The 12,231-nt window shown below is 51.5% G+C and overlaps 1 protein-coding gene across 8 annotated transcripts in view; it reads left to right on the forward strand.

The window, feature by feature from the left end:
• hao2 (hydroxyacid oxidase 2 (long chain)) overlaps nucleotides 1–12,231 on the forward strand; it is a 242,731-nt gene that overhangs the window by 197,238 nt on the left and 33,262 nt on the right. For 2 of the 8 annotated variants that reach the window (XM_038801983.1, XM_038801982.1), the window contains exon 2: nucleotides 11,728–11,875. The exons of 5 other annotated variants lie outside the window; for them this stretch is intronic. The gene's annotated coding sequence lies outside the window, so the exon portion shown is untranslated. Of the gene's footprint in view, nucleotides 1–5,617; nucleotides 5,785–11,727; nucleotides 11,876–12,231 lie in introns of those variants that run through there. One more of the 8 variants, XM_038801984.1, reaches the window with a different exon arrangement.

Raw genomic sequence — 12,231 nt, forward strand, 5'->3', positions numbered from 1 at the left:
GCAAGTCCAATGTAGGCTGGAGGTGGCACCATGTGTACAGGCGGCTGCTGCACAACCTCAAGACCGGCCACCCATTAAGCTGAGGAGGGGACAAGAAGGGGAGGTCAGTGCCATGCCAAGGAATGCAGGCGTCATTTGTTCTTCAGTGAGCTGATGAACAGCAGATGCCGGAGAAGGCTGCATCTCAACAAAGAGACAGTGAAGCACCTGTGCCGCGTCCTTGCATTCATGGCACCCCGTAGAGGAGGAGGGCGCCAGCACCCGGTGGCCGTAAAAGTCATGGCAGACCTAAATTTCTATGCCACTCAGTAATTCCAGTGTTCGAGCGGGAATCTGTGTCACAGTCACCAGCCCATAGGTGTATCTGGGAGTTGACGGACAGTCTGTTTGCCCGGACATCCGACTATATCACTTTCGACTTCCACCAGACCCACCAAGGTGCCCGGGCTGCAGGATTTGCTCCCAGGTTCAGGGGGCGATTGATGACACGAATGTCATCCTGCGACCACCGGGGCATCAAGGAATGCCCTCTATTAACACGAAGGGGTTCCACTCCCCGAACGTTCAGATCGTGTGCAACCACTGTGTCAGGGTAATGCATAAGTGTGCATGCTACCCTGGGAGCGTGCAACACAGCTACATCCTGGGACTCTTGGAGATCCCCAGTGTCTTCAAGGGCCACCCCAGGATGATAGGTTAACTCATGGAGGTCAACGGATATGTACTGAGGCCAATACTGATGAACCCAGTGCGGAGGCCTGAGACAGAGGCGGAGACCCAATGTAATGAAGCCCACTCTGCTACCTATGTTGTCCTTGAGTAGTGTATTGAGCTGCTCAAAATATGGTCAGCTGCCTGGACCTCTCTAGCAGGGCTCTACAGTACAATCCCCCCCAGCCCCACCCCCGAGGGTCTCCCGCTGTGTGGTGGTCTGCTATGCCCTCCACAATCCAGCAAAGCATCAGGGCGACATGCTGGACAAGCAGGAGTGTGAAGAACATGCAGCCTCACTTGAGGAGGACCAGGTGGGGCTGGAGGACAAGCCCGAGGAGGAGCCAGAGGACGGGGAACAGGCAGCGGCAAGAGTTTGACAAGGAAGGAGGATCAGAGGGGCCTTCATCATTTCCAGGTTCCCGTGAGATGTGTCTGTTTCCATCAGCTCAATACCCCCCCCTCCCCAACCATATTATACCGCCCAATCGCTGACCACCATGTTTCCCCCTCCAATGGCCAATGTAACATCACTCCAGGATGATAGGCCACGATTGGCACTGTCAGTAGGTCAGCATACAAGGCAGGAGAGTGATGATAACTCGCTGTGAGGAAAGCTCTGGTGCTCTTCAAGTTCTGATTAAGTCTGCTGGCTGTCTTTCTGCTGACAGCACACTCGCACCTATCCTCTGAATGGAGTCTGTATCGGAGACTTTTGATCTTGGACCACTGTAGGGGTGGAGAGTGAAGGAACAGGGGATGGGAGTGCGGGCAGGCCCTCTGTGAAGTTTAAAGTGATAGAAGCTTCACGTGTAAAGTGTCGGATGTTTTAATGGTGAACATTTTAATGTGACAGGATTTCCATTCCCTCTAGCTACAGATAGTGACCTCACCAGTGCCCACCCTGCTCCTCACTCTTCAAGATCCTCTGTGGTCTAGTGCTCCATCTAGGTGTGTCCCCAGGATGCACTATCAAAGGTGGAGGCAGCCAGAGCAGCACGGTGGCCTAGTGGTTAGCACAGCTGCCTCACGGCGCTGAGGTCCCAGGTTCGATCCCGGCTCTGGGTCACTGTCCGTGTGGAGTTTGCACATTCTCCCCGTGTCTGCGTGGGTTTCGCCCCCACAACCCAAAAATGTGCAGAGTAGGTGGATTGGCCACACTAAATTGCCCCTTAATTGGAAAAAATAATTGGGTAATCTAAATTTATTTTCAAAAAAGGTGGAGGCAGCCTGCTGCATTCTGTGGCCTTCGATGTCTATGGTGGTTATCCTTTGGAGGGCCTGGAACCAGAGGGCTGCGGCCGACTTACTGGCATCACAGGTGTCAACATACACCTGATCTGCCCTCTGCATTTGAGATGCGCTAGTGTCAGGAGGGGGGAGAACTGGAAACCACCTTAGTCTCCTTGATGGAAGGTGCCAGGATGGACTCCAGCACTTCCTTTTCCCTGAGGGCCCTGGGGGACCCCATGAGAAGGAGAGGCAGCTGGAGTGAACTCAAGAAGCCGCTGAGTCTGCATCATGGTGTCGATGCCCTCAGCGATGGTCCTCTGTGAATGGGCCACAGTCTGGGGTGCCTTGACAATGTCCACCTGTATCTGGGACATGTCTTCAACAAACAGGACATGATGTCAAGTCCCTCAGATACGGTCGTCCAGACTGAGCAATGCCTTAGACCCCACCATTCGAGGAGCGGACGCATGCTCCAGGTTTTCCACTGTGGTCACCACCCTAGCACTGTTAGCCTGTGAGCATTGCAGTGCCGGCACCATCTCCTGTGCCTGAAGGCTTTGGGACTCCTCCAATTGGCTTTGCAATCACTGGAATGCCACTAACACTCCCTCCTGAATCTCACAGCTCTGGCCTTTCAACTGCATCAGCTCTGGGAGAGGATGTCCAGAGGCTCAGCATCTGGCTGAGACCCAGCTGAATCCTGGGATCCAGCACAACTCCGACTGGTGTGTCGCCTGGGGTTTCTGCCTCCACCTACTGTGCATCAACAGCTGCGTGGCGCTCACCAGATTGTGCTATCCACTAATGACATCCACTGAGGTGTGTGTCTGCACTGGTGGAAGGTGGGGGTGATAGCTGTGATGCCTCACCGGTGTTCCCCTCAGAGCTCTCCTCTCAGGTGGTCTCTTGGATGACAGGGTGTGCGACACTGGATAACCCGGCCTCATCAGATGGTGACTCTACAAGACGATGGCTATGTGGTCAGTGAGAGAGAAGGATAATTTTGTGGGACATCAAGAACTCATTTGGGACAGGTCATCTGGATGAAAGGGGAGTGGATCCTCACCTCTCTGCACAGGCCAACCTCACTGTCGATCTCTGCTCTCCCCTAGGGCAACCCCGCGATCTTCAGGGCCCATTCTTCACAGGGAGTGAGGACTCGGATCTCTGGAACTCCTCCTCCTGTCTTAGCCCTTTCTCTCTTATTCTGAGCTATTTTACCCTGTGGGGACAAAGAGAGGACATTGTGAGCCATAAACGTGATGGGTCGGGGTGGGGCCTGTATCAAATAGCATGTATGGGCACCGCAGCTGGACATGAAGGGGTTGTGCTGGACGGTGCTAGGGGGTTCTGGGAAACAAGCTTGGGGATTGGATGTTGGCAGAGTGCGCGGTGTCAGCCAGTAGATTGGGGAGCAGAGATTTGAAATTAGAGGCCGTTCATCTTCTTTCTACATTGGATGGCGGTCCTCTTGATCATGCTCCTGCACTCCTTTCAGCTGCCCTTGCTGCCCAGTTGGCATTGCTAACTCTGCTGGTGGTCCTCTGACCCCCTCTGACCACCTCTCATCCACAGCGTTGAAAAGCCTGGCCAGTCGGCATCGCCAAAGCAACGCCATCCTCAAATCTAGACTGGGAGTGAGTGCTAAGGGAGCATTTAAAAACGACACCCCCTTGTTAGTGGTGAACAGCTGTGGCACATGTTGGCCAAATCAGATGACGAGGGAGTCAGGATTGGCGAGATTCACGTGAGGACTCATTTTTTTGCGCCGAGTGCAGGTGAATATAAGTCGCGATCGCGCCATTACATATACGCAAAACACCCCACTAAACACAACCCAAATTGACACTTGGGGGCTGGACCTTCTTGCCACTCCTTCAGCAAGGTAGCTCTGGACTGCACGGGACCATGTACAAGTCTGTTGACCTCGGGTGGGAATTTCCGGTTGCCGGAAGTACATGTCAACTTGCCAGTTTCACTCACGGGGTTGCATTGTATAAGTTAGTCCCCCCCAGCACTATCTGACCAAAGCCCAAATCAGGAATTTGAGCAAGAGGATGATAATAGCCTGCATGATTTATTGATTATCTCTTTAAATTGACCATCTACAAACTGGGTGGTGTCCCGTCCACAGTGGTAGTTTCGCTGGTGAGTGGGCCTATGCTTCTGCGATACCGTTGGCATTGAGATAATGGCTGCCATTGTAAATCAGGTTGTGGATGGTGGTCTTAGCTCCCCGGCACAGATTATCGGTGCTCATACTGGTGAACTGTAAGATATTCTGAAGAGAATGGATGAAGTGGAGCTGGGAATCCTGTCGGTCAATAGGGCATTTTCCTCAGTGGGGGCTTGCCTTCAGTCTTTGGAAATCCTGCTGCATGGTATGTTGAACATCCTGGTTGATTCGGAGAGATGGGGCCGGAAAGGAAATATCCATGCACCAGGGGTGGAATTCTCCGCTCCCGCGATGAATCGGGAAGGCTGTCGTGAACTCGGCCGAGTTTCACGACAGCCTCGGAGGCCGCTCCTCGCACCTTATTCACCCCCACCCGGGGGGCTAGGCGCGGGGCTCCGTAAGTCTCGGTCGCCGGGCCTTGACGCAGCGCGCCGAGAATGACGTGATGGCGGCGCCTAAGTGACATCAGCCGCGCATGTGCAGGTTGGCCGGCTCCAACCCGTGCATGCGCAGCTGACGCCACAACGGCTGACGGCTCCAACCCACGCATGCGCTGTTGCCGTCTTCCCCTCTGCTGCCCCGCAAGACGTGGCGGCTTGATCTTGCGGGGTGGCGGAGGGGAAAGAGTGCGTCTCTTTGAGAAACCGGCCCGATGATCGGTGGGCACCGATCGCGGGCCAGTCCCCTCCCGAGCACGGCCGTGGTGCTCACTCCCCTCTCCGCCCCCCACAAGCTTCAAACGAGCATCTGGCGCCCATGTTCACGACAGCAGCGAGCAGGTGTGGCTGCCGCCGTCGTGAACCGGTCGGGAACGGCAGGCTGTTCGGCCCATACGGGCCGGAGAATCGCCGCTCGCTATGAAAAACGGCGAGCGGCCATTCGGCGAGCGGCGGGGGGGGGGGGGGGGGGGCTGGGCGGCGTGTCGTGAGTCCCAGAGGGGAGACCTGTGAGTAAAAAAGTTATATGAGTATTCTTGACTATTCTAGTGTGCTGTTGATCCTAGTTTAGTTTAGTTGAGTATGTTAGGGCAGTACTAAACAAGTTTATCAGGGTCAGGTGGGCGAGGGAGTAGATCACCCTCTCCCGAGATGTCCCCTTTTGGGAGCTTCTGGACCACTCTGCTGCCAGACATTTGGTTCCACTGGGGAGGTATTATCCTGTTGGTGGTGGGGCCTGAGTGTGAGTCTGAATGCTTCGGGTCAGCGTTGTTAGTCTTTCTACAGTTGGCTGTTAGGCTGGGTGGCAGAGTAAGTCGCCTCCCCTCCAAGTGGTCTTATATAGGGACTCCCAGATGTCCTTCTTGAGGCTTGACCTCCCCTGGAGGGTGCCGTATCCTGTTTCTTATGAGGCTGTGCTGTTCTGTTTCGGATATCCTTCTTGCAAAAGTGTACATTGCTAGACCTTGTTGCTGTGTATTCATGTCTATTCCCTCGTTGGAACAAAGTCACTTTAAGAGTTTGATCATGTGATGTACTGATGACATCAGCAGCAGTTTGGACAGGTTAATTGTCAGTTTAGTCTCGCAACCTGTGAACAAACACATCTCTGATAAAAGCTTTTGTTTTTTTCGTGCTTTTGTGGTCAGCAAACCAGTACTTGAAAAATACCACACCCACCAAACGTCTGGTATTCATCTCTAGCTGGAGTTTCCTTTCTTTACCTGGGTAGGAGAGGCACTGTTTTTGGCTGTGATTTGTTATATTTAATTCTGGAGGGTTTCCCTTATCTTGCCAGGGGGAGCGGACAGGGGGAGAGGAATTGAGATACTCTGTTGGTGAGTGTCTTGACGATTTGTCTCCTTGTCGGTGGGGTTTCCTCGGTGGAAGGTGGTATAATTTTTTTAGTGTTGACGGGGCCTAAACGGTGCCTCTGATTTGGCTGGAGAAGAGTGAGGTATATTGTGTAGCGAGTCTTGGCATGGTTTAATTATCCTTGGTTTACTGGTTCCTGTACACTGCCAAGTCACATCTTGTACCGATGGTGGTATCCTGTTTGTTCCCCTCTTCCTGGGGTATCCGTTCATTGCTGGGAGGATGAGTTACGTTTTGATTTTTAACTATAAGGGATCTTGTATATTATGTAGCTTTATTTTTGTTGGCCTGTGCAGGAGGGCGTGCATCATAGTGCCCACAGCTTTATCCAGGTATTCTGTTACCCCTACTTTTTGGTATCCATTTATCCATTCAATTTCCGTATGAAAGGAGACGCAGTCTTCAACGATTGCAATGATTGACAATCTGAACCAACTGTATGAATATTTGCTGGTCTTCTGTGTGTGTTTGTGTGTATATGTGTGGAATAATGATCACTCTACTGTACTAGATATTGGGGATTTGTTGCGGTTTGTGGTTAAATGTAAAATACCCCCTTCGAACTTATGCCTTTGCAAATCTCATTTTGTTTTTTGATTAAAGAATTGGGGCGGGATTCTCCAACCCCCCACTGGGGCCGGCGCGGAAGGTAGAAGTGCCCCCATTGAACAGGCCCGCCCACAGAACGGTGCGCCCCAATCGTGGGCCAAGCCACCGTGCCCCCCCCCCCCCCCGGGGTCAGATCCCCTCGCCCCCCCCCAAAGGACCGCCCCCACCGACTTACCTGCCAATTCCCGTCGGTGTCTAAGGTGAATGATTCACACCGGCGGGACTGGCCAAAAGCGGACGGCCGCTCGGCCCATTGGCGCCGGTTGGCGCTGGTTCTCCAGCCGGCGTGGGGACTTAGTCCCCAGAAGGGAGAATCCCGGCCTTGATGTCTCGGATCTGAGAAAAAGATGTTATTATGGGCGCGATTCCACCAAATGGGAGCTATGTCCCATTAGCGAGCACGTTTAGCTGCACGGTTCCTGGCACTCGGAATGCTATCTAACGCAACTCCGGCTAATTGCAAGGAACCGATGCCAAGGTTGCACTTAGTTCCATTTTGTGCACTGAGAAGCCCTCCTCATCGAAGGTCCTCAGTGCAGAAATCTGCCCTTCCGAGCTGGCAGTGCCACCTGGGCACCTAGGCAGTACCAGGCTTGCACTCAGGTGACAGTACCAGGGTGCAAAGCTGGCACCAGCAGCGGCAGGGTGCCACCCTACCCAGAGAGAAAGCACCTGGGGGCCTTTGATCCCCTTGGAGATCTCCACAAATTGCGTTCCATCTGGCCCTCTCTCTTGGAGACAAGCATTAAAAGACGCTCGCCTGAGGTCTCCAAGATGAAGGGATTAGATCCCAATGCTTTGGTTACCTCAGGGAACTGCATATTAAAGTGAGACTAGCTATCTCACTTTAATATGCAGATTTGCAAAGAAGTGATCCCACCCACAATGGGCGGGCTTTACATCGCGACATCTTGTAAGATTGTGTTAGATCTCGTGAGACATAGTGAGTCAGGAGCAGGATCCAGGGAGCAGTGTCTTCTGGCATTTACTGGTCATGTTGTCCCTTGCGTGCTGCTTTTCGGGCACAGTATGGCTGGTACACATCACACCCTAAGGGCAGAATTCTCCGCTCCCGCGCAGCATCGGGAAGGCCGCCGTGAACTCGGCCGAGTTTCACAAAGGCCTCGGAGGCCGCTCCTCGCACCTTATTCACCCCCCGGGGGGTTAGGAGTGGCGCTCTGTAAATCTCGGCCGGCGGGCGACGCGCCGAGAATGACACAATGGCAGCGCCTAAGTGACGTCAGCCGCGCATGCGCAGGTTGGCCGGCTCCAACCCGTACATGCGCGGCTGATGTCACAACGGCTGCCGGCTCCAACCCGCGCATGCACAGTTGCTGTCTTCCCTCCGCTGCCCCGCAAGACATGGCGGCTTGATCTTGCGGGGCGGCGGAGTGGAAAGAGTACGTCGCTTGGAGACGCCGGCCCGATGATCGGTAGGCACCGATCACGGGCCAGTCCCCTCCCGAGCACGGCCGTGGTGCTGACTCCCCTCTCCGCCCCCCACAAGCCACAAACGAAGATTTGGCGCCATGTTCACGACGGCAGCGACCAGGTGTGGTTGCCGCCGGCGTGAACAGGTCGGGAACATCAGGCCGTTCGGCCCATCTGGGCCGGAGAATCACCGGTCGCTGTGAAAAACGGCAAGCAGCGATTCTGCGAGCGGGGGTGGGAGAATCACGGGGGGTGCCAAGGCGGCGTGTCGTGAGTCGCCCGGCCCTCTCGCGATTCTCCCACCCAGCGTGGGGGAGAATTCCGCCCTAAGTGTCTCAGGTATAACTGGAGTTGATGCTCACCCAAATGGCGTGCAAAAATCCTGTCCTATATTTTCATTGGCCATATGAGCAGTTGCGACTTTTGGAGGTGTGCACCATTTTACCATGCTTTCATGGTTTTATCTTCTTCTCCCCCATTCTCTGGCTTTTCTGTTCATTGTTTCTCCTGGTATAAACGGAGGCACCAAGTTTAATGATTAAGCTTAACCAACTGCTTGTTTAGTGGGTTTGTTGCTTTATTTGTTAAAATGGAAAATCTCTGATGAAAATATATACAAAAATAAACTTTAAATATTTGAAAACTGCTGCCTGAGTTAGCTTCCATTGCTAGAACCATGGAAACCGCATTAAAATCACCACTGAAACGCACCGGATGGCGTGAGTATGTTGTACCACGGCGGGGCCTATAAACCAAACTCAGGCCTTTAACCTTGAGTGTTCAGCAGCGATCAGCTGTCCATGGGACAGGAGTACAGATAGGTAGATTGACATATTTAAACATGTAAAATGTTCATTAGCTGCCCTTTTAACTCAGGATCATGGATTTAACAATATGCATGTGGGTTTTGTGTGCTTCTCGCGACTCAGAGGAAAACATGACGAGAGGGCAGTGGGCTTTGACAAAACTGGAAAGAAATGCTTTATATACTGAGGTCTGACACCTGCTGCCTTGCTGAGGTGAAAGTATTTTTCTCACAGGACTTGTTGCGAAAGTGTGCTTTCACTACTTTGGCAGTGAGTCTCCATACTTTGATCATTTCTGCTACGTTTGAGTTTATTGTTTTTGATCTGCGGCTGTCAACCTTCAGATCAGCATGGGAGCCACGTCTGCAACTCTACTTTTGCCTTCAATAAGGAGCAGATGGATCAAGACGAGCACCACCACCAGCGGCTGGAGGAGGAGTAGAAGCGGCCTTCTCCTCCTTAACCACTTGCCAGTTCCAGAGGACAGATGGAATGAGGGATGGAGCTCTCGCTCACAAGAGGCAGTATCCCAACATTGGCTTTCCAGATAGGGGATCAGTTTCCTGGAAATGACTGAGCACCCATGCCACAGGGAGCTCAGAACTTCCCATCAGGTGGTCGCTGATCTTTGCAGCCTCCTGGAAGTAGGCCTCTTTCCAAGTGGACAAGGTGGGCATGGATTTCCAGTGGAAGACAAGGTCAACATACTCCTTAATTTCTTTGCTTCTGCCTTCTTGCAAGGATCTGCTGGTGGTATTTGTAGAATCTCAGCAATTTACTGGCTGGATTCCCAGTGACGGATCCTATGTATGTCAGGGCCAATATTTCAATACTCATGACACCAGCACGAATGAGCAGGTGCTTGGATTTGTGGCTCTAGCCACCCACGAGTCCTGGGAGTTATTGACTGCACAGATGCAGCAATCAAGGCACCGCCATTCTTCTTCAACTGAAAGAGATTCTGCTGTATCGAAGCTCAGTGGTCCACAAGCAGCAGAAGATCAACGTGCATCTGTGCAAAACTTCCCAGGGAGCTGTGGTGATATGCATCACTGTGAATACACAAGGGGTTAATGTAGGTACACTGCAACTAAGTAAATACTAGAGGGAGCACCAGAGACATCATGACACACAGACATTCAACCAATAGGTCAGTAAGATAGGACACGACCAATGGGCAGTCAAGACACACCCAGAGGTGACACTACTACAAGAGGGCTACCCAGATAAAAGGACAGGACACACATGCTCTTTCTCTTTCCATAGCCGACACTCAGAGAGACAGGGGCAGATCAGGAAGCATCACACCCACCGCATGGATTAGAGCAGACTGGTTAGTTAGATTGAGTTACTATAGTAAGATTAGCAGGAGAGTCGAACTCGAGTAGGAGAATTGTTAACTGTTCAATAAATGCGTTAAAGCTATCTCCAAGTCTGAACCTTCCTTTGTCAGAGTATACATCAAGGAAGCAGCTTATGCTACATGAAGAAGCATAACACAACATGGTACCAGTTAGTGCTTGTTAAATCTACATAGTTCAACTTGTAGCATAACACAACAGGAGCTGCTATGATGGTTTCATCCTGCACCAGTCAAATCTCCCAGAGATAGTAACAGCTCGAAACAGAATCCGGAGCTGGCTTCTCGGTGACAAGCATTACCCTCTGAAAGCGTGGCTGACGATGCCTCTGAGAAACCCAAACACTGAAGGAAAGGTACAACAGAATCCACATGAGCACCAGAGCTGTAACTGAGCAAGCTATTGGGATGCCTGGAGAGAAGTGGGGGAGCCCTTGCAGTGTGCGCCAGCCAGTGTTTCTAGGATGATCGTGGTCTGCTCCACCGCGCACAACAGTATCAAAAGACTGAAGTCCAATGGGAGGAAAGGGGCAAAGTAAAAGATTTGTATTTATGTAGAATCTTTCATGACTTAAGGAATTCCCAAAGAATTTGACAACCAATGAAGTATTTTGAAATTGTAGCACTGATTTAGTCTCGGAAATCTGGCAGCCACTTTGTGCAGAGCAAGATCCCATAAACCACAACAAAGACCAGATGTATTGTGTCCTGATGTTGATTGAAGGATAAATATTTGTCAGGCCACCAGGGGTAATTCTCTAACCTTTCTTTGAAATCACTTACATCCACCTGAGAGTGAAAGCAGGGCATTTAAAAGGAGGAGAAATAATCTGATGTACCCCCCCCCCCCCCCCCCCCCCCCCCAACTACAAGCACAAATAGTGCCTAATTCTTCACAAGTCAGAAGGGACAGGTAAAAATGGGCAAGGTGGGACAATGAAGTGGTAAGTACATTTTGAGATTCATTAAGTTGAAACATAAATGTGACAATAAAAGTGTCGCCACAGTTTCAGATGACCATAACCAGCTGTCAGTATGGAGATGTCTGGAGGACTTCTTCTGTTTCTCTGCCTCTCTCATGTGATCTGTGCTCTCACCTCCTGCAATGAGCCATTGCAACAAGATGAGAGTGAATGCCAGTGGTAGATGGTTAGATGGGGATGTGAGGAGGTGGTTGTACAAAGAGGGATGGATGCATCTGGAAAGTGTGCTGATGTGAGGATTGATGTACAGAAGGCTTAGGCAAGGCAGAGTGAGGTGTTTGAATTGAGTGTACCATGCCGCTACCCTTCCCTGCTATGCTGAGATCATTAAACCTCTTCCAGGAGCACTATGCCATACCTCTGCTCCTGACTTCCCTTGCTACTTCCAGACACGTAAACCTGTTTACAATTGCTGCCTTCTTCCTTAAATTAGTGGAGAGTAGAATCTCCCTTTCAGCCTGGACCAAAATCTCCAAAGATGCAGAATTGGAACACAGTGCCACCATGTTGAGCCCTTATTATGCAGGCTTGAGCTTTGTCAACACACTTCTGCCAGTCTTCAAGTAGGGTCCCTTTAAATCAGTGTCTTTCAACCTTTTTTGCCCAGGACCCATTTTTACCACCTTCGGGACCCACGCCGGCCGACCTTTGAAACCCATGGCGGCCGACTTTTGCGACCCATGGTGTCCGACCTTCATTAACCTTGACGCCTGAACTTCGCGACCCACCATTTTCTCTTACCTTTAGTTTGACAGGTGAGCCTGCTTTGTCCTCACAATCTCGCTTGCTTTGTTTTTTAATGTTGCATTTCTGATAATGACTTCAGCTGATGATTTAAGATCTCACTGCATACGTTGGAAAAAAATCAAGAGGTTGGTCCTCGAACTTTCCTTGCTTAGTCTTCAAATGCCTTTGAATTTCTGGGGGTTTGAAACTTTCATTTGCCATTGCTTCCCTGCATATAACACACATGGGCTTTGCATCCTGATTTGCAGCACCCCACCTCAAATAATCATCTTTCTGCTGCTTTGTTCCTGTTTTCAGCTTCTTCATGGGTTGTTCACCAGAGGCCCTGGAGTTCACACCAGCACTGCTGGCAGCTGCAAAATGG

Source organism: Scyliorhinus canicula, chromosome 7 (assembly GCF_902713615.1).
Source record: "Scyliorhinus canicula chromosome 7, sScyCan1.1, whole genome shotgun sequence".
Lineage (NCBI taxonomy): Eukaryota > Metazoa > Chordata > Chondrichthyes > Carcharhiniformes > Scyliorhinidae > Scyliorhinus > Scyliorhinus canicula.